The 26,836-nt window shown below is 37.8% G+C and overlaps 1 protein-coding gene and 1 pseudogene across 3 annotated transcripts in view; one reads left to right on the forward strand and one right to left on the reverse strand.

Annotated features, from left to right (window-relative positions):
• LOC134729827 (uncharacterized) overlaps window positions 1-17,894 on the reverse strand; it is a 117,372-nt pseudogene extending 99,478 nt beyond the window's left edge.
• Window positions 1-26,836, forward strand: part of EDA (ectodysplasin A) — a 426,944-nt gene that overhangs the window by 184,799 nt on the left and 215,309 nt on the right. The gene's annotated exons all lie outside the window — the stretch shown is intronic.

Below are 26,836 nucleotides of genomic sequence, written 5' to 3' on the forward strand. Positions count from 1 at the left end.
TCAAAGTTCTGAAAGAAAAAAGCTGCTAATCAAAAATACTATACCCAGCAAAATTGCTGTTCATAGAAGAAGAAGAGAGACAGACAAAAGATGAGAGACTTTATCACCACTAGATCTGCCCTAAGAAAGTTCTCAAGGGAGTCCTAAACCTGGCAGTGAAAGGATTACATTTACCATCATAAAAACACACATAGTTATAAACCTCACTGATAAAGCAAACACACAAATGAGGCAGAGAAACAGCTCAAACGGTACCACTACAGAAAACCACCAAACCATAATGAAAAACAAGAGAAAAAGAAAGGAACAAAGGATATACATAACAACCAGAAAAAATAACAATATGCCAGAAACAAACCCTCACATACTAATAATAAACTTGAATGTAAATGTATTAAATTCTCCACATAAAAGATATAGACTGGCTGAATGTATTTTTAAAAAACATGATCTAACTATATGCTGTGTACAAGAAATGAACTTTACCTGTAAAGACACATATAGGCTGACAGTAAAGACATGGAAGAACGTACATATCCTACTCAAATGGGAACCAAAAATGAGCAGGAGTAGCTATACTTATAGCAAATAAATTAGAGTTTAAGTCAAAAACAGTAAAAAAGGCAAAGTCACTATAAAATGACAAAGGGATCAATCCAGTAAGAAGATATAATTGAAATACATACACACCTAACACTGGAGCTCCCAGATTCAAAGAGCAAATATTACTAGATCTAAACAGAGAGATAGGCTTAAATACAATAATAGTGGGGGACCTCAACATTCCACTCTCGGTATTAGACAGATTATCTAAATAGAAAATCGACAAAAAAACATTGGACTTAAACTGAACTCTAGACCAAATGGACCTAACAGACATTTACAGAACAGTTTATCTAACACCTACAGACTATACATTCTTCTCATCAGCATGTGGAACATTCTCCAGGATAGACCATATGTTAGGCCACAAAACAAGTCTCAACAAATTTTTAAAAATTGGAATCATACAAAGTATCTTCTCAGACCACAAGAGAATAAAACTAGAAATCAATACCAAGAGGAACTTTGGAAACTCTGCAAATACATGGAAATTAAACAACATGCTCCTGGATGACCACTGAGCCAATGAAGAAATTAAAATGGAAATCAAAAAATTTCTTGAAGAAAATGAAAACGGAAACACAATATACCAAAACCTGTGGGATACAGCAGAAGCAGTGCCAAGAGGGAAGTTTATGGCAGCAAATGCCTACTTCAAAAAAGTAGAACAGAACTAGAAAAGGAAGAACAAACCAAGCCAAAATCAGCATAAGGAAAGAAATAAAGACCAGAGCACACCTACAGAAAATAGAGACTAAAAAAATACAAAGGATCAATAAATAAAAAGATGGAAAATAATCCTAAAATTTATATGGAACCACAAAAGACCCAGAATAGCCAAAGCTAGCCTGAGCAAAAAGAGCAAAACTGGAAGAATCACATTACCTGACTTAAAATTATACCACAGACCTATAGTAACCAAAACAACATGGTACTGGCATTAAAACAGACACATAGACCAAGGGAACAGAATAGAGAACCCAGAAACAAATCTATACAGTAAATTAATTTTCAACAAGTGTGCCAAGAATATACATTGGGGAAAGGATAGTCTTCAATGAATGACACTGGGAAAGCTGGATAAATATATATGCAGAATGAAACTAGACCCCAATCTCTCATCATACACAAAAATCAAAATGGATTAAAGACTTAAATCTAAGACCTCAAACTATGAAACTACTAAAAGAAAACATTGGGGAAACTCTCCAGAACATTGGACTGGGCAAAGATTTTTTGAGTAATGTCCCAGAAGCACAGCCAACCAAAGCAAAAATGGACAAATAGGATCACATCAAGTTTAAAAAGCTTCTGCACAGCAAAGGAAACAATCAACAAAGTGTAGGAAACCCCACAGAATGGGAGAAGGTAATATGCTGGGACTGATGAATTAATCCATTGTCAATCTGACAATGGATTAATAACCAGAATACATAAGGAGCTTAAACAACTCTATAGGAAAAAAATCTAATGATCTTATGAAAAATGGGCAAAAGATCTGAATAGACATTTCTCAAAAGAAGACATGTAAATGTCCAACAGGTGTATGAAAAAATGCTCAACTTCTAATCACTGGGGAAATGTAAGTCAAAACCACAATGGGATATCATCTTACCTTCAGTTAGAATGGCTATTACTAAAAAGACAAAAAAAAAAAAAACCCACAGATGCTGGCAAGGATATGGAGAAAAGGAAACTTTTATCCACTGTTGGTAGGAGTGTAAATTAGCACAGCCATTGTCAAAAACAGTATGCAGATTTCTCAAAAAAAAAAGCTAAAAATAGAACTACCATATGATCTAGCAATCCCACTACTGGGAATTTATCCAAAGGAAAAGAAACCAATATGTCAAAGAGATACATGCACGCTCATGTTTATTGTAGCGCTGTTCACAATAATCAAGATACGGAGTCAACCTACGTGTCCATCAATGGATGAATGGAGAAAATGTGGCATGTATACACAATGTAATACTATTTGGCCATAGAAAATAATGGAGTCATTCCTTTTGCAGCAACATGGTTGAAACTGGAGGTCATTATGTTAAGTGAAATAAGCCAGACACAGAAAGACAAATACTGCACATTCTCACTCATATGTGGGAGCTACAAAAGTTGATCACATGAAGATAGAGTGGAATGGATACCAGAGACTGGGAAGGGTATATGGGTGGAAGCGGGGAGCAGGGGATGACATGGAAGGGATGAGAGATTGGTTAATGAGAATAAACATACATACTTAGTTAGGAGAAACAAGTTCTAATGTTCAGTAGCAGAGTAGGGTTACTATAGTAAACAACGTGTTATATTTTTCAAAATAGCTAGAAGAGAGGACTTGAAGTGTACCCAACACATAGAAATGATTAATACATGGGTAATGGATACCCTAAATACTCTGACTTGATCTTTACACACTATGCATGTAATAAAATTTCATGTGTACCTTATAAATATATACAAATATAATGTATCATTTTTAAAAAAAATAACCTGATGCCTCATTAGCCTAGGCATGGAACAAACTTCAGTGTTCTAAGAGGGGCTGGAGACTGATGAATAATGAGAAAGCTGAGAAAATTATACAACACAAAAGTAGTATCTGAACTTCTATCAGCCACCGATATAGTATGTTGTGATATTAACCGTCATAATCCATTTGTTACCACATTTTAAAATGTAAACTATTAGAGAATTTCTCTACCTTTTGGGATAGTAAATTTTGTTTCTATAGAATTTATTCTGTATTGAACTTTTACTGTTCCTTAAAGCAAGGTGTACCTGAGAAGTTCGTGTTAAAGAGTCTCATAAAGTCTTATATTATCTGTGACCTCTGCACGTTTACCAACACAAGAACCATGTTGTACCTGAGAGTATTGTGGAGACTCTTTTTAATACTTGGAAGGTCATGCACAGTTCAAATTAGATTTAGGGAGTGCCTTGTTCAACCACATTTATGATGTGTCCCTTATTGGCCAGAGTAGATCCTGACACCTAAGCAGAATGAAGAACATTTCCTGGGTGCAGTACATACTTCAAAACATTTAATATTAGTGTGTTGAAAAGAGCATCAAGGCAACACTTTTAAAATTTTAAGTAAAAGTATAGGAAAATGTATTTATGAGTTTGGAGTAGGGAAACCTTTTTTTTTGAGAGACAGGGTCTTGCTCTATCGCCCAGGCTGGAGTACAGTACCATGATCAGGGCTCAGTGCAGCGTCAAACTCCTAGTCTTTAGTGATCCTCCTGCCTCAGCCTCCCTAGTACCTAGGACTACAGGCACATGCCATCTTTTTTCTTTCTTAAGAAACAGGGTCTCACTGTGTTGCCTAAGCTGGTCTCAAACTCCTGGGCTCAAGTTATCCTCCCACCTTAGCCTCCCAAAGTGCTGGGATTTTAGGCATGAACCACTCACTGTACCCAGCAGGGAAATTCTTAAGATAAACTGAGGATCACTCATAAGAAGTTTATAAATTTGACACATTAAAATTATAAATTTCTGTTCATCAAAAAACATAATTAAAATGTGAAACAAAATCCAAAAACCAGAAGATATTTGTTACACATATGACTGATAAGGGATTGTTACCAAGAATATATAAAGAACTTCTCAAACCATTTTTTATAAAAGACACCCATTATAAAAATGATTTGAATAAGCAGTTCGTAGAAGAAGAAACATGAATGACTAATAAACATAAAAAGATTATCATTCTTACTAGTAATCTGGAAAATACAAGTTAATACCACCAAGTTAACATTTCATGCCTATCAAATTTGCAAAAAATCACCAAGTCTGACAGTTCCAATTTTGGCTAGAATGTAGAACGAGAGACATTTTCTACACTGCTGGTGGTAGTGTAAATAGTTACAACCACTTTGGAGAACAATATGGCAATAGCTATTAAAGTTGAAGATGTATGTAACTGATGAATGACCCAGCACTTTTACTCCTAGGTGAATTCCTGGAGAGACTTTCTCATGATAAGTCAGGAGATATGCACATGAATATATTTTTAAAAGCACATTGTTTATAATACCAAGAAATTGGAAACAACTTAAATCCCCACGAGCAAGGGAATAAATAAATTATGGTATATTAAATATACAGTGAATACTATATACTAGAGGAAAATGAATGGACTAGAACTACATGAATAAATATAGATGAATATCACAAGCATAGTGCTGAGCAAAAAAAACAAGTGTAGAAGAATATGTATATAATGGAACAGTTTATATAAAGTTTTAAAATATCCTCAACAATTCTATTGCTGTAATATATAATTATATAATATATAATTACATATTATATATTGTTGTAATATATAATTCTATGTAGTATACTTATAAGTATATATAGAAATATATAAAAATTATAAACAAATTCAAGATAGTATTTAATTGTTGGGCAAGAAAGGGCAAGGTGATCAGGGAAGAGGTACACAATAAAAATTCAACTATATTCGTAATGTTTTATTTCTTAAGTTGAGTAGTAGGAACATAAGTATTTATTGTATTATTCTTTGTGCCTTTTTATAACTTGTAAACATTTTAAATGGTTTTTGAAGGTATTGGATTGGATTTAGAGTCAGGAGGAGACTCTAGCTTGCCGCTAACCAACTGTATGTCCTTAGGCAAGTCACTTTTCCAGAGAAAATTGGAACAGCTTTTATGACACCAGAAGTTGGACTTATTTAAAATCATGGACAAACTGTAATATACACTTGTCAATGGCTGTCTGGCAGTGTCTGCACAGTTTTTCAGTTTCACCAAAATTTATTGAAGTCAAAAGAAAAATACGCATAAAGGCCACAAAACACTAAAGTAAAACTTACAATGTCAAAAACCTTGACCACATTGTATGTACATTGTTTTGAGTTCATTATTCTATCCCTGGCTACCAAAATATAGACAGACAGGTGCTAGGCCTACATAGAAGGTTCTACATGATTTGGAACCAGCCACCTGTACTTAAAGAACTGAACCAAGCAAACTTAAGTGATCACAGGGAAGATTCTGTAGTTGCTAGGTTTTTTTTTCCCCCTCTTGGTATGTTAAGATTTATATGGGTGGCTGAAATAATTATGTACAGCTGATACAGATACTAAGATTTTTTAGATGTATCCATACCAACCCTTCTGTGAATATTCTCTGTATTAGAATGCATCTTGTCTTTTTAGCATTTGAAAAAGATAATTCAGGGGTTGGTATTTTTTCAAAGCTTGCTTTAGAAAAATGGTTGACATAACATGCATGATACCTAACATCACTCAGTTTTTTGGTTTTTTTTTAAGACTTTAGTTTTGATTGTTTCATGAAATGTTGAAGATGTTTTAAGTGTGTAGTGAATAACTTTTAGTCTTTTTTAAAACTTAGGCCCTCTGATTAATATTCAGTTTGTCCATAAATAGGCTTTATCAATCCATTCTATTACCCTTTACAAAAACCCTTTGTTTCATTTAAGTGGGTCTATCTCTCTATCCCTTATTTTAATTCAAATATTCCATTGTGAAATTTTGCTTTCTTGGCAAATTCCAACAATGCAAAAACTGCAGTTACTTTTGCTGTCGCCGTAATGTATGGTGATCAGATCAGGGTAACTAGCGTATCTATCATCTCAAACATTTATTATTTCTTTGTTTTGGAAGCATTCAGTATCCTCCCTTTAGCTATTTGAAACTATATATTATTGTTAACTATAGTCATCCTACATTGGTGTAGAATACTAGAACTTATTCTCCTATCTAGTTGTAATTTTGTATCCTTTTGCAAATTTCTCCATATCCCTCCCTTCCCCCTCCCCTTCCCAGCCTCTAGTATTCTTCTTTTCTACTTTCCACTTTTATGAGATCAACATTTTAAAGTTTCCACATATGAGTGAGAATATATGGTGTTTAATTTTCTGTTCCTTATTTCACTTAACATAATGTCCTCTAGTTCCATCCATGTTGCCACAAATGACAGGATTTTCATTCTTTTTTATGGATGAGTAGTATTCCATTGTGCATATTATACCAAATTTTCTTTATCCATTCATCTATTAATGGATACTTAGGTTCCTTCCAAATTTTGGCTATTGCAAATCGTGCTGCAGTAAACATGGGGGTGCAGATGTCTTTCTGATATAATGACTTCCTTTTCTTTGGATCAATTTCCAGTAGTGAGATTGCTAGATCATATGGTAGTTCTATTTTTAATTTTTTGAGAAATCTTCATATTGTTCTTCATAGTGTCTATTGCTCTCAATTGCCACTATGCTAATTTATATTTGAGAAAGAATGTGATTCACTTTCTAATATTTCTTCAATAGAAAGTAGATAAGATTTCTGATTGTTTCTTAACAATCTTCTCAAAAGATTGCAGAAATCACAGTTGGAAACAGAGATATTCAGTCTGCTAAGATGGCTGAGGTTATAATTTAATCATTGTTTATACATCTATGAAATATTATAGGAGGATGTCAACTACCAGTTTTCCTTCTCTTGTGAAGACAAAGCTAAAAGAAACAGGTTTAAAGTATATTGGTAGTGTTAGGTTACATATAACAAAGAAATGCTCAATAATGAGGTTTGTTAGATACTAGATTAGTCAACAAAAAAAGATAGCTGAATTTCACTCATGGGAAAATCCTTATGAAATAGGATAGATAATCATCTAACATGATCGGCTAGTGGGAATGATCTTCATGTAACTAAATGGCCTCTTAGGACTCCTTCCAAACTCTGAATTCTGTGAAAATAATGTAATTAAAACCTGTTTCCAAAATAAATATATAGTTATTAATACTACATAGAATTGTTTAATAAGTTTACAATAAATGTCTACCACATTGGCATACAAATCTAGAATACCCTGGAGCCATGTTATAACATTGTCATAGAATCTTTGTTATTGGTATTGTTATTGTTGTTTAAGTTGGAACATTAATAGATGAGGAAACTGAGGATCAGAGGTTAAGGGACTTGCCCAAGGTCATAAGGTAGCACTTTCAGGACTAAAACCTAGCTTTGTATTTCTACTTCTGGTTCAAAGCTTTCCATCTCATCGCCCTCCTGACCTTGGGCTTCCCGTTCTGGGAGTGCTTAGAGGTGAGGCTGAGATATGTCCTGGAGAAACTTACTTAATGTCAGTTATGTTCTGTATCAAATAGAACTACAAGAGATCTAGGAGAAGCTTCAGCAACCTTGAAATTAAGGAACACTGGTTTTCCCTGCCTCTGGAGGGGCCAGAGTAGTTATATATAGTCAGTCTCCTTCACTACATTCAAAGGAACCATATCTGCCTTTGCTCATTGCTGAAACTATAGTTCTTGACACAAAGGTACGAAAATATCTGTTAAATGAGTGAATGGATATAAATGAAATTAACTTTCTTTATTTTATAATCAGACATAAATTTTGTACTAGGCCACTGGCTATTTGTAAAGCTGGGTATATCCTCTCTTTTATTTTTCAAAAGGCCTCTCCAAGATATATCTTTTTTAGTTTTATTTTTTTACCTCCTCTGCTTAGGAAAGTAAGACAAAACTAAACTTAAAAAACAAGTTTCACTTTTTCCCAGGTAGGAGCTTCCATGTTGGTTTGCCTCTTGTGGTAGAGTCAAATTTACTGCAGCAATTAACAACATGTTGTGCTATTAAATCACCACCAACACAAAATGCTTTAATTAAGCAACCATGTGCCCAAGATGCTGATTGAAATTAAGCAGCTGTGGTTCCTGCTTGTAGTCTAACTCAGACAAGACTGATCAGGACATGCTGTATGTGTAAAAGGACCCAAAACTTGAACAAATGACAAATAGTAAATTATTTACATACATGAATTTGAGTTGGTATATAATACACTCTGATATAGGAAGATCCAGTATACAAGATTTTGAATTTTAAGATGAACTAACTGAGATTTAGGTTATAGCATGTCTGCCATTTATTTACTACCTACTATGTGCAAGACATTATGCTGGGGGCTCTCTATACTTACTTTCTGAATTTTCACAAAAACCCTGTGTGATTGGCATTATCCTCTGTATACAGACAAACAGGCATGGAGAAGTTAAGTAATTACTCATTGCCACTTTGTAAATAAGGCGGAATTCAAGGCCAGGTTACCTGAATTGATAATCTATTATATTTCTATTGTACCATCCTACCTTTTCCAGTGTAATGAAAGGAATACTGGATAAGTAATCAAGATATCTGAATTTTAGACTTTGTTCTGTCTTGGGAAAGTCAACTAATAACTCTGACTTTAGATTTTCTTTTTTATATAATGGAGAAAGATCATTTATTGTCTATGTTAGGGCATGCCTGTGGTGACAGTACTTCCTATATGAATAGTCTCGACTTGTTCTACCAATAGAAGAGAGTATTTAATATTGGGATTATCAACATATCTGAGACTCTTTTGTATTTAGTTGGCAGTACATATTTATCTAACAAATATTTGTTGAGTACTTAAAATATGGAAGGCACTGCGCTATGTGATAGAGATACACTGATGTGGGGAAACAAAAAGACAATGTACCCCACCTTCATGGAGCATACAATAATTTAGTGGGAGACACAGACATTAAAAACCTACCAATAAATGTAAAAATTACAAATGGGTTACATGCTACAAAAGAGAAGAATGTGATTCCATGAAAACATGATATGGTACCTTGACTCACATGACAATGAAGAGGGCTTAGACTGAGATCTGAAGGAGGAGTAGGAGTTATCTAGACAGATGGTAGGGGGTAAGAGAGTTCCAAGCAGAGGAAATGGCATGTGCAAGGTCCTATGGTAGCAAGGAGCATAGAGAGTTTCAACAAATGAAGAGTCAAGTATAGCTGGAACATAGAAAGAAATAGGGAGAGAGTAGAGCAAGAAGAGGCTTGAGGGTAGGTAGAGTCTAAACTATGCCAGGGCTCATAGGCCATGTTAAGATCTTAGTTAAGCTCTGGTTAAGTTTAGCTTACTTTGGACTTTATGAAAAAGAAATGACTCGATTTTTTATTGTATACTTATGTTTACAAAGAAATTTTCTAGTTATATACCATCCACATTTTAAGCAGTTAAAAAGAGTAAACATAGTTGGAAATGCGACTTAGAAATGAATGACATATATTTATGAATGGAAACTAGGAAGAAAATTCTATAGATGAGAATTAAAATCTGTGACACATAGTATCTTAAGAGGATTCAATTCACTAAGTAGGCAAAATTTTAAATGTAACATGTGTTTTTTGGACAGCTATTATAAAAGATACTGCTAAATAAGAAAAATAATGCCATATCTGGGTAAGAGCTATTGCTGGTAAAAGTGAGAGAAAGAAGAAAATGGTTGTGTGCTAGTGTAGTCTGGGAAAACATGATGAAGATGATTATAGTTGAATTTACCCCTGGATACTGGATATGGACTACAGGAGGAGGGCACACTAGATACCTCTATTGTGTCTCAAAAACACAAATAATAATTTTAGATTTTGGAGTGTAAGAAGGAGGAAATAGATTTCTTAGCCTTTGCCTCTTTTACCACAGTTTTTTCATCCAGAGTAATCTAAAGACAAGTTGGGGAGTTATTTCCTAGACCACATCCTGTGTGTGTCTACCTACCAATCACTTCTAATGCCATAGACTTTCAATTTACAACAGCATCTTAGAGATCATTTGGTCTACTTCCTTTATTTAATAAATTAGGAAACAGGCTCCTGTCAGGCATTGAGTCAGAGTTATCAGTGTCCACCCATCTGATCGCTAACAGAATATTTGGAGAGATATCATTTAAAGAGAGAAGCAGGGACAGAAAATGACCTTAGTGTGTCAGTATAAAGAATACAAACTTTGGAATCAGAATGCCTATCTTCACAGTTCTGGTACTGCCAGGGACCTTGAATAAATTACTTAGTATCTCTGAACTTAAATTTCCTCAAGTGTAAAATAGGGCTAAGAAAAGTACTTCCTTTACAAGTGGGCATAAGGAATAAATGTGATTATGAGTAAAAGTGTTTTGTAGTCAAAATGTAAATTATGAAACCTTACGTAAATATAAATTGCTGTGCTGACAGAATACACCAAACCAAATTGTACAGCCAATGACAGCAACTGTACTGAATAGTGTTGTGTTTTGGCTTCCTCTTTTTTCTTCTCCCTATTTTGTTAATCTTATTGTTTTTATTGTTTGTATATTATATGTTTATTGTATGTATATTATAAATTTATTGTATTCATCTATTACTGGGAAAGGATACAAATTACAACTAGCCAAAAGAATAGTCCCATATGGCAGAGTTCAGGAAGGTTCCAATCATGAAGCTTCCATTATCCTCAGGACATGTTACCCTCCTAGCATCAATATGTATCAGTACACATGGAGTATTGCCAACTTAGGAAGCTCACCTAAGCTTTAGTGTTCAGACTTTTTGTTGAAGATTAATTACATAGGCATGATTGATTCATTTATTGCCCATGTGGTTGAACTCAGTGTTTAGGTCAACTGATACTGCATGACTCAAAGCCTCCAACCTAAGTCACATAGTTGATTTTTCTGATGTGGCCAGCTCCCACCTAAAGACTCTCAGGTTTGTAATGTCATAACTGTGCTCCTGAAAGAAGTTGGATGTGGTTAAGATCTTGCTGGTAAATGTCTTCGATGATAGGGCCGTTGAGGTACCCCATGAGTAGCAAGATAAGGTATGTTTTATTCCTTTCAAGGTGAAGACAAACTGCAACTGAGAGGCTATTCAAATAGACACTAAATATTAACAAAAATCTATAAAAGCAAAATAATTTTTCAATAGTTAATTGAGTGGAGTCAATATTATTGGCTATGGGCCTTAATCAGTAGTATCATGGCATTAAGGTTGCAGTAGCCCACTGTTAAGTGCCATTCATTTTCATTAGGTTTGGGCATTAGCCATATTGGGCTCATCAAGAAGAAGGCAGCAGGAATAATAGCTGCTTCTTTTAGTAGGTCTTGTATAATGGGTCTTATTTCTTGTACACCTTGTTTCTATCTATATTGGGCCACATTTACTATTTTAACCTGGTGGTGGTGGTGGGGAGGTCCATGGGGTACCATTTGTCAAGCTTATTTTAAGTGCCAAATACTTAATATTGTTTAAATTTGTTACTCTTTGGGTCAGAGCATCAATGCTCACTGTATTAGTCTGTTCTCACACTGCTATAAGCTACCCAAAACTGGTAATTTATGGAAAAAAAGAGGTTTAATTGACTCACAGTTCCACCGGGTGCACAGGAAGAATGTCTGGGAGGCTTCAGAAAACTAACAATCGTGGCAGAAGGCGAAAGGGGAAGAGAGAGAGCAAAGAGGGAAGTGCTACACACTTTTAAACAACGAGATCTCATGAGAACTCACTATCATGAGGACAGCAAGGGGGAAATCCACTGCTGTGATCCAGTCACTTCCCACTGAGTCCCTCCCCCAACATAGGGAATTACAATTCGACATGAGATTTGGGTGGGGACACAGAGCCAAACCATATCACTTACACTGGGATATTTTAGGTCAATGAGCACTATGACCCTGAGGAATTTAGGCAAGGTAAATGTTAAGGTGAGGCATACCTGTTTGTCCTCTATTTTATATTTGGCAACTCCTCCAACAGTATAAGAAGTACTTTGTTTAAAAATTTAATGTGATCTCCTAACAGTATAAGAGGTACTTTGTTTAAAAATTTAGTGTGATCTCCAGATACAACTGTAACTGGAGTCCCAGAATTGATTAAGACCCTGAAGATTTGCCATTTGGTGCATCTTGGTAGATGTTAAAATTAATAAATTAATTTAGAACTGAGGTTGTAGAGGCACAAAAGCTAATTAAAGCCCTTTTTACCTTTCTTTTGCATAGATTGTTTTAGTAAATGTTGGATTTCCAATTGGGTAAAAAAAATCATAAGCCTCTGCTTTAGTTATTGTTTCCTCCTCCATATCAAGATTTCTTGTTGGCCAGGTGCGGTGGCTCACACCTGTAATCCCAGCACTTTGGGGGGCTGAGGTGGGCGGATCACGAGGTCAGGAGTTCGAGACCAGCCTGACCAACATGGTGAAACCCCGTCTCAACTAAATACAAAAATTAGCTGGGCGTGGTGGTGCACGCCTGTAATCCCAACTACTCAGGAGGCTGAGGCAGGAGAATTGCCTGAACCTGGGAGGCAGAGGTTGCAGTGAGCCAAGATCGTGCCATTGCACTCCAGCCTGGGTGACAGAGCGAGACTCCATCTCAAAAAAAAAAAAAAAAAAAAAAGATTTTTTGTTTTATTTTTGTGGTTATTGGATATTCATCAAGGAGAGAGAGTCCTCTCTCCCTGCTCATATTTATAAGTTTCTTCCTCCAGAGAGTTGCAATTCAGTATCATCAGGGTTAAGGGCCTCCCTACAGTGATTGTTGCTCTATTGGGTTTAAGAAACCTGGGCTGGCTGGGCACGGTGGCTCACACCTGTAATCCCAGCACTTTGGGAGGTCAAGGCAGGTGGATCACCTGAGGTCAGGAGTTTGAGACCAGCCTGGCCAACATGGTGAAACCGCATTCTACTAAAAATACAAAAATTAGCTGGGCGTGGTGGTGGCCACCTGTAATCCTAGCTATTCAAGAAGCTGAGGCAGGAGAATCACTTGAACCCAGGAGGTGGAGGTTGCAGTGAGTCGAGATCACGCCATTGCACTCCAGCCTGGGCAACAAGAGCGAGACTCCATCTCAAAAAAAAAAAAAAAATAGAAACCTGGGCTTCGGTGAGATTTAATTTAATCCTTTGGCATGTTGACAAGTCACAGCCCTCAACTGAACCCAGAGTTTTTGTTGGTCATTTTTATAGTTGTCCATTAGGGTGATAGTTTCCTCTGGACATTTAAAAGGAGTAAGGGTAAAACATTTGGGGCTGTCTTCTATAAGGGCTTGTGCCACTGGATAACATGGGCATCTTTTTATAGCCTTGAGGACCAGAATCTGTTTGGATGGCATACGCAGTAGCAGCAGTAGCAAAGGCATCATACAGTCCTAGTTAGCCATCTGATTTTTGGAGTGTAGACTTCAACATGCCACATGGTGACTACTCTGCTTCATATAATCAACTAACCAATGGGCCCATATATAGTACAAGATGTAGACTTTCCCCTGAGCACTCTATAAAATGGGGACCAAGGCCTCATTAAGGCATACAACCAATGGTCATAGAGTAAAAGTCCTCTGCCTGAGCCTAGCATCAATCATGCCTTATTCTAGAATTGAGACACATGATTCAAACTGAAACACTCATAAAGGCCTGGGCCAATATGCATGACCCAGGGCTACTCTAAGTAGGGCCCCAATACCATATTCCTATCCCTAAATGTAAATCACTGAAACTTATTGATTAGGTAGATTAAATCTATAACAGAGTCTTGGTAGGAGTTGGCATATGCAGTACAGCACAGCACAACTCATAGTGCAGGCTGACCAGCAGGCAGCAGCACATTTCAAAGTGTACCCTGGCCAGTTAGCAAGCCAAAAGCAAGAGAAGAAAGACCCCTAGGTAGTGATGGTTATTGCCCCAACATCCTCCTCACGGTGCCAATTTTCTTGTGGTTGCCCTGCAAGAGGGGATAATTCCCCTCACCCAAAATGTGGTTTGGATGTCAAGACCAATGATGCCACACATGCAGTAAAAAAGGCATGAGAAGGTTTATTACAGACATAATGAGGTTTTCTGGAGAGAGCAGGGATGGCTCCCAAGCCAATCTGAAATGGCTTCAGTGAAGAGAATGGCAAGTATCTTTGGTTTTTATTGTGGTTAGGTGGTGGGGCCAAGGTGAGGTTTCCTGTGCTGGTTGTGCCTTGTGTGGTTTGAACTTTGAGGCTTGCACCATGGGAAAGAGTTACCAGGCCCTCTTATCACCTTGTCCTGATGTGGGACAAAAAGGGGAAGGGACAGGAGTGGGGCTTGAAAGCTGTCACCAATTATACAACAAAAATATACTCAGGCTCTTTATTATAATTTTCATCTCTAAAAATAAATTCCAGTGCCACCAGTAAAAGGAAAAGTAGAAGCTTACCAGCTAAACAAGATGACTAAAATGAAAACATGTTCAGTTTCTTTTAAAAAGCTACTAGTGTTTTTTAAAATATCGATGTTAGTAATCTCAGATTTATTCTTCTTAAATTTATCAGCCTTCTTTTTGATGCTGTACTGAAAATTAAGATGTAGTAGTGATATCCATTCTCTTCCACTATGTAATTCTATTTTTAGAAGTCCTATGTAGCTTTAATGCTATGCTTTATTTTGAAAATATAGTTTTATTTATAAAGATTTCTTATCTGTCTTTGGATAAAACCAAATATTGCCTCACAGAAGCTGAGACCTCTGGTCTGCATCAGTGCACTTGTATTCTGTACCACAAACTAATTGTGCTTCTTGGAAAAACCATTCGTTCTGTGCATTAGATTCTTCATCTGTAAATTTGTTCATCCAATGTCTGCTTTCTATGAGATAGACTTTGAATGAGGTGTTGAGGGTACAGAAATGAATAAGGCATGCTCCTTGCTCTTAAAGAGCTCACAGTCTGGTGGGGGACATAAATGTCTGCAATTACAATATGATACAGTAATTGTCATGATAGAAGTCTGCAGGTGGTGCTGGGAATAATAGTGATATGGATAATACCTTTACTAGGTATTCTTCACTAGGAGAGGAATAAATGGAGAACAACCATGTTAAAGTACTTTGAGATGTATAACGTGAAACAAAATCACAAATAGATACCCAACTTCATTTCATCTAATTTATTCATTTTGAGCTTAAGTACTTAGAGCTTTTGGTACTCTTGAAATGTATTTTTGGAATTTTGGAATTACTGTGGGACTGTATTTGATACGTTTCTAATTAAGATTTATTTTTAGTTTTTGATGGTCATATTCTCCAGATGATGAAACTGTGTGTTCTTCTTACCACCATGGTTGAGTGCAGCTGGGGCAAATGACACAACTGGCAGACTGCTAATACTATAAAATTATGGTTTCTAAAGGACTCAGTTGGGCCCCCAGAGCACCATTCAGTAATCCTTTTATGTGTTCTTAATTATTCCCCTCTCCTGTTGACAGGGGCTACTACCATTGCAAACCTTGACTACCTTTCTCATGAGCACTGCTCCACACATTCTCCTCAATATGAGCCTTGCCAGCCAGTCTTACCAGTCTTACCTTCTGTCATTCTCTTAAGACACAGTTATACTGCATTTCTACCTAACTATTGAGTGAGTCATGCTGCTTTAGGTCTCTGTACCTTTGTACATTCTATTCCTCTGATGGGAATCCATCACCCCACACCAAACTTAACCAGCTTCTAATTTTTTCAAGACTCAGCTCACATATCTCCACTCTCTGAGGCCTTCTTTGGCAGCCCAAGCATAGTTAGCCACTCCTTCATTTGCATCACCACTAGACATAGTATTTTCTGCTGTTATAGAATGTAGCATACTCTATTATACTTGTTTACTTTCTTAATTTTCTCCTCTAATAAACTGTCAAGTCCTCAAGAACAGGGACTATCTATCTTTGGTCTCCAGCACCTAGTATAATGTTGGCACAAACATAAATATTTATTGAGAGAGGAAAGGTAAGGAAACAACATAAATATTAGACATATACAGCTTCTTTCAGAAAGCAAAACCACTGTTTTATTAATTTCAATCTTTTAAGCTAATTTGCAGTGGCATACCCCAGTTTCCTTTTTCTCTCAACCTTTAGGAAAATTTCTTTCAATTTAATAGAAAGATGCTGCATTAAAAAAAAAAAACTCCAACAAAGACAGCTGTCTGACAGCTGTAGACCATCTGTGCTTTCAGTCCTGGGTAAAAACATCTGGCTACTTGAGAATAGAAGCTCTGTAGTAAAGCAGTTTCCTAGACTGATGGTGATTAGTATTCTACAAATATGCCTTGCATTGTCCCACTTTGAAGTGATATAATGTACACAACTTGTCCCTCTAAATTATGAAGTTTCTTTTTGCTTGTATACCTCAACGAAGGTTAACAAACAACAAAAACAAAAAATGAAGTGTTATCATGTTGCTACATTTTGGCCATGAAAACTGCTTTTGTCATAAAAGACAACATCACAAAAAGTAAGTGATGAATCCAGAGGAGTGTGCATATGTACCCATACATTTATGTTGTTAGGCAACCGTCTATACCACATATGAATTTCTCCTCAAACAAAATATTCAAACTAAATGCCAAACATCCTTTTCTATGTTTCCCAGATTTGGAACTACCTCAGGGACTATTTCCATTTAAAAAGCCATGGAAGAAATAAAGTATAAAAGACCTGGTTCCATGTATCAAAATACCTGCAGTTCTGTCTAGCTATATTTAACCCTCCTTGATCAACTAATAAGTTTCCTCTTACTTATTTGTACAGAATTCTGAAAAATATCATATCAATTACATGAGTAGCATCATATGCACACATTCTATTTCAAATGTTCAGTCTTTAATAAAGCTGTGAGTAGCGGGACTGATCCAAGATGGTCGATTAGAAGCAGCTGCAGTTTGTGGCACTCACAGAGAGTAATGAAAAGGGGTGAGTGAATTCAGCACCTTCATCTGAAATATCCGGCTTCTCACACTGGGACTGACTAGGTAAACAACTTGACCAACAGAGAATGAAGAAAAGCACGATGGGGTGACAGCCCACACAGGAGCAGCACAGAGCCAAAGGAACCCCCATCCCCAGCCAAGGGAAGCCGTGAGTGATTGTGCAACCCCACACAAGAAAACATGCTTCTCCCATGGATCTTTGCAACCCATGGATCAGGAGATCCCCTCGTGAACCCATGCCACCAGGGCCTTGGGTCTGATAGACAGAGCTGTATAGAGTCTTGGCAGAATAGCCACTCAGGCATACACAGAGACCCAGGAGTTTTATATACTTTGGCCCTGGGATCCCCAGCAAGGCAGGAAATCCGTCCGTACATATCCCTAGGAAAGGGGCTGAATCCAGGGAGCCAAGCAACGTCATTCTTTGGGCCCCACTTCCACGTTATCTCACAAGTTAAGACCCACAGGTTTGGAATTCCAGCTAGCCAATGGCAATGGGCTGGAGTCTGACTGAGACAAGTCCAAGTTCCTGGGGGGAGGGGAAGTTGCCATCTCTGCAGTTAAGTCGACTCAGCTGCTCCAGCCTGCCGGCTTTGGAGAGTCCAGATGGTCCAGAGGAGGAGAGGTCCCCCACAACACAGTACAGCTGCCTTGCCAGATTGTGGCCAAACTGCTTCTTTAAGCAGGACACTGATCCATTCCTCCTCGCTGGGTGGGACATCCCTGCAGGAGCTTCAGCCACTTCAGCCAGGATTCTATGGACAGAGCTATGATCTCTCCCTGGGACAGCTTCTGGAGTTGGGGTGGGGGTGGGGGGTAGCCACCATGTCAGCAGTTGGGTAGACTCAGCCGTTCCAGCCTGCTGGCTGTGGAGAAAACAGTCTGGACGAGGAAGGGTCCCTCACAGTGCAGCACAGCTGCCTTGCCAGATCTTGGCCAGAGTGCTTCTTTAATTGGGACCCCGATCCATTTCTCCACACTAGGTGGGACCTCCCTGCGGGGGCTTCAGCCACACCAGCAAGGGTTCTACAGACAAATCTCTGATCTCTCCCTGGGACAGAGCTTCTGGGCGTAGGGGCGGCTGCCACCTCCACAGTTCAGTTGACTCAGCCGCTCCAGCTTGCTGGCTGTGGAGAATACAGGTGGTCTTGATGGGGAAGGTCCCCCACAACACAGCACACTTGCATTGCCCAAAAGCAGCCAGACTGCTTCTTAGGGCAGGTCCCTGATCCAGTTCCTCCTGACTGGGTGAGATCTTTCAACTATAGGAGGTGGTGGATCTCCAGCCACCTCCTTTAGGTTTGTGCAGGACAGCAAGAGGTCAGCAGCCCCCTGGGATGGAGCTACCAGAGGAAGGAGGTGGCTGCTGTCTTTGCTGTTTCATGGCCTTTACTGGTGATAACTCCAGGCATGGGACAAACCAAGGCAACTGGGGTCTGGAATGGACCCCCAGAAAACCATGGCAGCCCTGAGGTAGAGTGGCCTGACTGTTAAAATAAAAACAAACAGAAAACAACAACATCAACAAAAAGGACCCCACAAAAACCTCATTCAAAGGTCAGCAATGTCAAAGATCAAAGGTAGATAAGCCCACAAAGACAAGAAAGAATCACCAAAAAATTGCTGAGAACTCAAAAAGCTAGAGTGCCTCTTCTCCAAATGACTCCAACACCTCTCCAGCAAAGGACACAGAACTGGGCTGAGGCTGAGATGGCTGAATTGACAGAAGTAGGCCTCAAAAGCTAGGTAATAATGAACTTCGCTGAGCTAAAGGAGCATGCTGTAACCCAATGCAAAGAAGCTAAGAATCATGAAAAAACAATACAGGAGCAGATAGCCACAATAGGCAATTTAAAGAGGAACATAACTGAGCTGATGGAGCTGAAAAACCCAAAACATGAGAACTTCACAATGCAATCAAAAGTATCAATAGCAGAATATACCAAAAAGAGGAAAGAATCTCAGAGCTTAAAGACTATCTTTCTGAAATAAGGCAGGCAGACAAGAATAGAGGAAAAAGAATGAAAAGGAATGAACCAAACCATCCGAGAAATATGGGATTATGTAAAGAGATGGAACCTATGACTGATTGGGGTACCTGAAAGAGATGAGAAGAATGAGAAGAATGGAACCAACTTTTAAAACATACTTCAGGATATCATCCAGGAGAACTTCCTCAACCTAGCAAGACAGGCCAACATTCAAATTCAGAAAATGCAGAGAACCCCAGGAAAATACCCCACGAGAAGATTGACCCCAAGACACGACACATAATCATCAGATTTCCAAGGTTGAAATGAAAGAAAAAATGTTAAGTGCAGCCAGAGAAAAAGGCCAGGTCACCTACAAAGGGAAACCCATCATACTAACAGCGGACCTCTCAGTGGAAACCCTAAAAAGCCAGAAAAGATTGGGGCCAATGTTCAACATTCTTTAAAAAATAAAAATAAATTCTAACCCATAATTTCATATCCAGCCAAAATAAGCTTCATAAGCGAAGGAGAAATAAGATCCTTTTCAGACGGGCGAATGCTGGGGGAATTTGTTACCATCAGGCCTACCTTGCAAGAGCTCCTGAAGAAAGCACAAAATATGGAAAGGAAAAACCATTACCAGCCACTACAAAAACACACTGAAGTACACAGACCAGTGACACTATGAAGCAACCACATAAACAAGTCTGCAGAATAACCAGCTAGCATCATAATGACAGGATTAAACTCACACATAACAATAATAACCTTAAATGTAAATGGACTGAATTCCCCAATTAAAAGACACAGAAAGGCAAGCTAGATAAAAAGCCAAGACCCATTAGTATGCTGTCTTCAGCAGACCCATCTCATGTGCAAAGACACACATAGGCTCAAAATAAATGGATGGAAGAAAATTTACCAAGCAAATGGAAAACAGAAAAAAGCAAAGGTTGCAATACTAGTTTCTAACAAAACAGATTTTAAACCAACCAAGATTTTAAAAAAGACAAGGGCATTACATAATAGTAAAGGATTCAATGCAACAAGAAGAGCTATTTAGGTATCTTAAATGTATATGTGCCTAATACAGGAGCAATCAGATTCATAAAACAAGTTCTTAGAGACCTACAAAGAGACTTAGACTCCTGCACAATAATAGTGGGAAGCTTTGACACCCCACTGACAATATTAGACAGGTCATTGAGACAGAAAATTTCAAAAAAATATTCAGGACCTGAAAGTCAGCTCTAGATCAAGTGGACCTGATAGATATCTACAGAACTCTCCACCTCAAAACAACAGAGTATACATTCTTCTCATTGCCACATTGTACTTACTCTAAAATTGATCACATAATCGGAAGTAAAACACTCCTCAGCAAATGCAAAAGAACTAAAATCATAACAGTCTCTTAGACCACAGCACTATCAAATTAGAACTCAAGATTAAGAATTTCACTCAAAACCACACAACCACCTGGAAATTGAACAACCTGCTGCTGAATGACTCTTGGGTAAATAATGAAATTAAAGCAGAAGTCAAGAAGTTCTTTGAAACTAATGAGAACAAAGAGACAGTGAACCTGATTCTCTGGGATGCAGCTAAAGCAGTGATAAGAGGGAAATTTATACCACTAAATGCCCACATCAGAAATTCAGAAAGATCTCAAGTTAGCAACCTAACATCTCAACTAAAAGAACTAGAGAACCAAGAGCAATCAAACCCCAAACCTAGCAGAAGACAAGAAATAACGAAGATCAGAGCTGAACTAAAGGAGATAGAGACATGAAAAACCCTTTGAAAGCTCAACAAATCCAGGAGCTGGTTTTTTGAAAATATTAATGAAATAGACTGCTAGCTAGACTAATAAAGAATAAACATGAGATGAATCAAACAAACACAATCAGAAATTATAAGGGGGATATCACCACTGACCCCACAGAAATACAAACTACCATCAGAGAATACTATGAACACCTCTATGCACATAAACTAGAAAATCTGGAAGAAATTGATAAATTTCTGGACACATACACCTTCCCAAGACTGAACCAGGAAGAAATTGAATCCCTGAACAGACCAATAACAAGCTCTGAAATTGGGTCAGCAATAAATAGCCTACCAACCCAAAAAAGCCCAGGACCAGATTGATTCACAGCAGAATTCTACCAGATGTACAAAGAAGAGCTGGTACCATTTCTACTGAAACTATTCTAAACAATTGGAAAGGAAAGACTCCTCTCAAACTCGTTTTATGAAGCCAGTATCATCCTGATACCACAACCTGGCAGAGATACAACAACAAAAAAGAAAACTTCAGGCCAATAACCTTAGTGAACGTTGATGCAAAAATCCTCAATAAAATACTGACAAACTGAATCCAGCAACACATCGAAAGGCTAATCCACCACAATCAAGTTGGCTTTATCTCTGCAATGCAGGGTTGGTTCAACATATGCAAATCAATAAGTGTCATTCATCACATAAACAGAACTAAGAATAAAACCACATGATTATCTCAATAGAAGCAGAAAAGTCCTTTGATAAAATCCAATGTCCCTTGATGTTAAAAACTCTTAATAAACTAGATGTTGAAGGAACGTACCTCAAAATAATAAGAGCCATATATGACAAACCCACAGCCAGTATCATACTGAATGGGCAAATGCTGGAAGCATTTCCCTTGAAAACCAGCACAAGACAAGGATCCCATCTCTCACCACTCCTATTCACTATAGTATTGGAAGTACTGGCCAAGGCAATCAGGCAAGAGAAAGAAAGGAAGAAATAAGGATATTCAAATAGGAAGAGATGAAGTCAAATTATCTTTGTTTGTAGATGACATGATCCTATATCTAGAAAACCCCATCGTCTAAGCCCAAACGCTGCTTAAGCTGATAAGCAACTTCAATAATGTCTCTGGATATAAAATAAATGTGCAAAAATCACCAGCATTCCTATACACCAACAACAGGGAAGCAGAGAGCCAAGTCATGAATTAACTCCCACTCATAATTGCTACAAAAGGAATAAAATGCCTAGGAATATGGCTAACAAGGGACATGAAGGACCTCTTCAAGGAGAACTTAGAAACCACTGCTCAAGGAAATGAGAGAGGACACAAACAAATGGAGAAACATTCCATGCTCATGGATAGGAAGAATCAATATCTTGAAAATGGCCTTGCTGCCCCAAAGTAATTTATAGAGTCAATGCTATTCTCGTTAAACTACCACTGACATTCTTAACAGAATTAGAAAAAACTTTTAAAAAATTCATGTGGAAGCAAAAAAAAAAAAAACAAAAAACACCCAAATAGCCAAGATAATCCTAAACAAAATGAACAAAGATGGAGGCATCATGCTACCCGACTTCAAACCGTGCTACAAGGTTACAGTAACCAAAACAGCATGGTAGTGGTACAAGACCAGACACATAGACCAATGGAACAGAATAGGGAATTCAGAAATAATACTGCACACCTACAACCATTTGATCTTTGACAAACTTGACAAAAACTAGCAATGGGAAAATGACTCCCTATTTAGTAATTGGTGCTGAGAGTTCTATCTAGCCATATGTGGAAATTTGAAACTAGACCCCTTCGTTACACCATATACAAAAATTAACTCAAGATGAATTAAAGACTTAAATGTGAAACCCAAAACTATAAAAACCCCAGAAGAAAATCTAGGCTGTAACATTCAGGACATCGGCACAGGTAAAGATTTCATAACAAAAACACCAAAAGCAATTGCAACAAAAGCAAAAATTGACAAATGGGATCTAATTAAACTAAAGAGCTTCTGCACAGCAGATGAAACTACCAACAGAGTAAACAGATAACCTACAGAATGGGAGAAAAGTTTTGCAATGTATCCATCTGACAAAGCTCTGATATCCAGCATCTATAAGGAACTTAAACAAATTTACAAGAAAAAAACAACCCCATTAAAAGGTGGTGAAAGGACATGAACAGACACTTCTCTAAGAAGACATACATGCGGCCAACAAACATAAAAAATGTTCAACATCACTGATCATTAGAGAAATGCAAATCAAAACCACAATGAGATATCATCTCATGCCAGTCAGAATGGCTATTACTAAAAAGTCAGAAATAACAGATGCTGGCTAGGTTGTGGAGAAAAGGGAATGCTTTTACACTGATAGTAGGAGTGTAAATTAGTTCAACCATTGTGGAAGACAGTGTGGTGATTCTTCAAAGACCTAGAGGCAGAAATACTATTTGACCCAGTAATCCCATTACTGGGTATATACCCAAAGGAATATAAATCATTCTATTATAAAGATACATGCACACATATGTTCTTTACAGCACTATTCAGAACAGCTAAGACATGGAATCAACCTAAATGCCCATCATTGATAGACTGGATAAAGAAAATGTGGTATATATACACCATGGAATACTATGCAGCCATAAAAAGGAAGAAGATCATGTCCTTTGCAGTGACATGGATGGAGTTGGAAGCCATTATCCTCAGCAAACTAACGCAGGAACAGAAAATAAACATTCTTATTCTTATAAGCATGTTCTTATAAGTGGGAGAGTTATGATGAGAACACATAGACACATGGGTGGAACAACACACACTGGGGCCTACTGGGGGGGATGAGGGGGGTGGGAGAGCATCAGGAAGAATAGCTAATGGATTCTGGACTCAATACCTGGGTTATGGGATGATCTGTGCAGCAAACCACCATGGCACATGTTTATCTATGTAACAAACCTGCACATCCTGCACATGTGCCCCTAAACTTAAAATAAAAGCTGAAGAAAAAAAATAAAAAATAAAGCTGTGAGTAGCTATCAACAATAGTATTTGAATTTCCAAAATTTTCAAGTACCATATATCTCAGATTTCACAACTTTGATCTTAAATGGTTAGTCTCACTAATAATAATTTAAAAGTACTTGAATTTATGAATTTTGTAATTAACCTTCATTAGCTTAACTTTAATATTAGCACAAAATTAACAGCAGTTCACATTTCAGTACCAAGATCTTGATGTGTATGTGTGTGAATGTGCATAAAGATAAAGAATACAGATGTAAGGCAGATATGCCAGCAAGTGGTTAATAAAATGTGGTAGCATGGCATTTGTGCCTAGCTCATTTGCATCAGATTTACTCTTCTGGGTGCCTCTTGGATGTTTTTCAGTTTTTTAAAATTGTTATAAGATATGTGTAACATAAAATTTACCATCTTAGTCATTTGAAATGTACAGTTTGGTGTTACTAAATACATTCATAATGTTGTGCCACCATCACTACCATCCATCTCTATAACTTTTTGTCTTGTAAAACTGATCAGTTGAACATACTTGGTGAGTATGCCATAACTTTTTTACTGAAAATTGGGAGGCCAGGCACAGTGGCTCACTCCTGTAATTTCAGTGCCTTAGGAAGCTGAGGCAGGAGGATTGCTTGAGGCCAGGAGTTTGAGGCCAGCCTGGGCAACATATTGAGACCCCATCTCTACAAAACACGTTTTAAAATTAGTTATGTATGATGGTGCACGCCTGTAGTCCTAGCTACTTGGGAAGCAGATGCAGGAGGATGACTTGAGCCAAGGAGTTCAAGGTTACAATGAGCTATGATCATGCCACAGCACTCCACCTCCAGCCTCGGCAACAAAGTGAGACCCTGTCTCTAAAAAAATTAAAGAAAATTGGGGCCCTAACTTTTTACCTTCAAAAGTTTGTAGGTATGTCCAGAGATCGTGTGATTTTAAAGTGACTTACTGATTAACTGTAGTATGTCTGGAGGAAGCATAACTTATAGATGAACTGGAGGCCCCAAACAGTGGTCAAAGGACATCAGTCCTAGAGAAGAGCATTGAGGGACAATATAGTACTTCCCTTTGAAAGGGCAGAACTCAAGTCAACGAGGGTGAGTGCCAAAAAGCCACTTTCAGATCAATGTAAGAAGAAACTTTCCAGCAGATGCCTTAAATACTTAAGCAGTAGAATGATGATTGTCTGTATGGAATATATTGTGTGGAAGATTAGACTAAATAAGTTCTAACATCCTGTTGTTATGTTATTCTATTTTTTAAATTTATTTATTATTATTATACTTTAAGTTTTAGGGTACATGTGCACAATGTGCAGGTTAGTTACATGTGTACACATGTGCCATGCTGGTGCGCTGCACCCACTAACTCGTCATCTAGCATTAGGTATATCTCCCAATGCTATCCCTCCCCCTTCCCCCCACCCCACAACTGGCCCCAGAGTGTCATGTTCCCCTTCCTGTGTCCATGTGTTCTCATTGTTCAATTCCCACCTATGAGTGAGAATATGCGGTGTTTGGTTTTTTGTTCTTGTGATAGTTTACTGAGAATGATGATTTCCAATTTCATCCAAGTCCCTACAAAGGACATGAACTCATCATTTTTTATGGCTGCATAGTATTCCATGGTGTATATGTGCCACATTTTCTTAATCCAGTCTATCATTGTTGGACATTTCGGTTGGTTCCAAGTCTTTGCTATTGTGAATAATGCTGCAATAAACATACGTGTGCATGTGTCTTTATAGCAGCATGATTTATAGTCCTTTGGGTATATACCCAGTAATGGGATGGCTGGGTCAAATGGTATTTCTAGTTCTAGATCCCTGAGGAATCGCCACACTGACTTCCACAATGGTTGAACTAGTTTACAGTCCCACCAACAGTGTAAAAGTGTTCCTATTTCTCCACATCCTCTCCAGCACCTGTTGTTTCCTGACTTTTTAATGATTGCCATTCTAACTGGTGTGAGATGGTATGTCATTGTGGTTTTGATTTGCATTTCTCTGATGGCCAGTGATGGTGAGCATTTTTTCATGTGTTTTTTGGCTGCATAAATGTCTTCTTTTGAGAAGTGTCTGTTCATGTCCTTTGCCCACTTTTTGATGGGGTTGTTTGTTTTTTTCTTGTAAATTTGTTTGAGTTCATTGTAGATTCTGGATATTAGCCCTTTGTCAGATGAGTAGGTTGTGAAAATTTTCTCCCATTCTGTAGGTTGCCTGTTCACTCTGATGGTAGTTTCTTTTGCTGTGCAGAAGCTCTTTAGTTTAATTAGATCCCATTTGTCAATTTTGGCTTTTGTTGCCATTGCTTTTGGTGTTTTAGACATGAAGTCCTTGCCCATGCCTATGTCGTGAATGGTAATGCCTAGGTTTTCTTCTAGGGTTTTTATGGTTTTAGGTCTAACGTTTAAGTCTTTAATCCATCTTGAATTGATTTTTGTATAAGGTGTAAGGAAGGGATCCAGTTTCAGCTTTCTACATATGGCTAGCCAGTTTTCCCAGCACCATTTATTAAATAGGGAATCCTTTCCCCATTGCTTGTTTTTCTCAGGTTTGTCAAAGATCAGATAGTTGTAGATATGTGGCGTTGTTTCTGAGGGCTCTGTTCTGTTCCATTGATCTATATCTCTGTTTTGGTACCAGTACCATGCCGTTTTGGTTACTGTAGCCTTGTAGTATAGTTTGAAGTCAGGTAGTGTGATGCCTCCAGCTTTGTTCTTTTGGCTCAGGATTGACTTGGCAATGCGGGCTCTTTTTTGGTTCCATATGAACTTTAAAGTAGTTTTTTCCAATTCTGTGAAGAAAGTCATTGGTAGCTTGATGGGGATGGCATTGAATCTGTAAATTACCTTGGGCAGTATGGCCA

The sequence above is a fragment of the Pan paniscus genome, chromosome X, assembly GCF_029289425.2.
Source record: "Pan paniscus chromosome X, NHGRI_mPanPan1-v2.0_pri, whole genome shotgun sequence".
NCBI classification, from domain to species: Eukaryota; Metazoa; Chordata; class Mammalia; order Primates; family Hominidae; genus Pan; species Pan paniscus.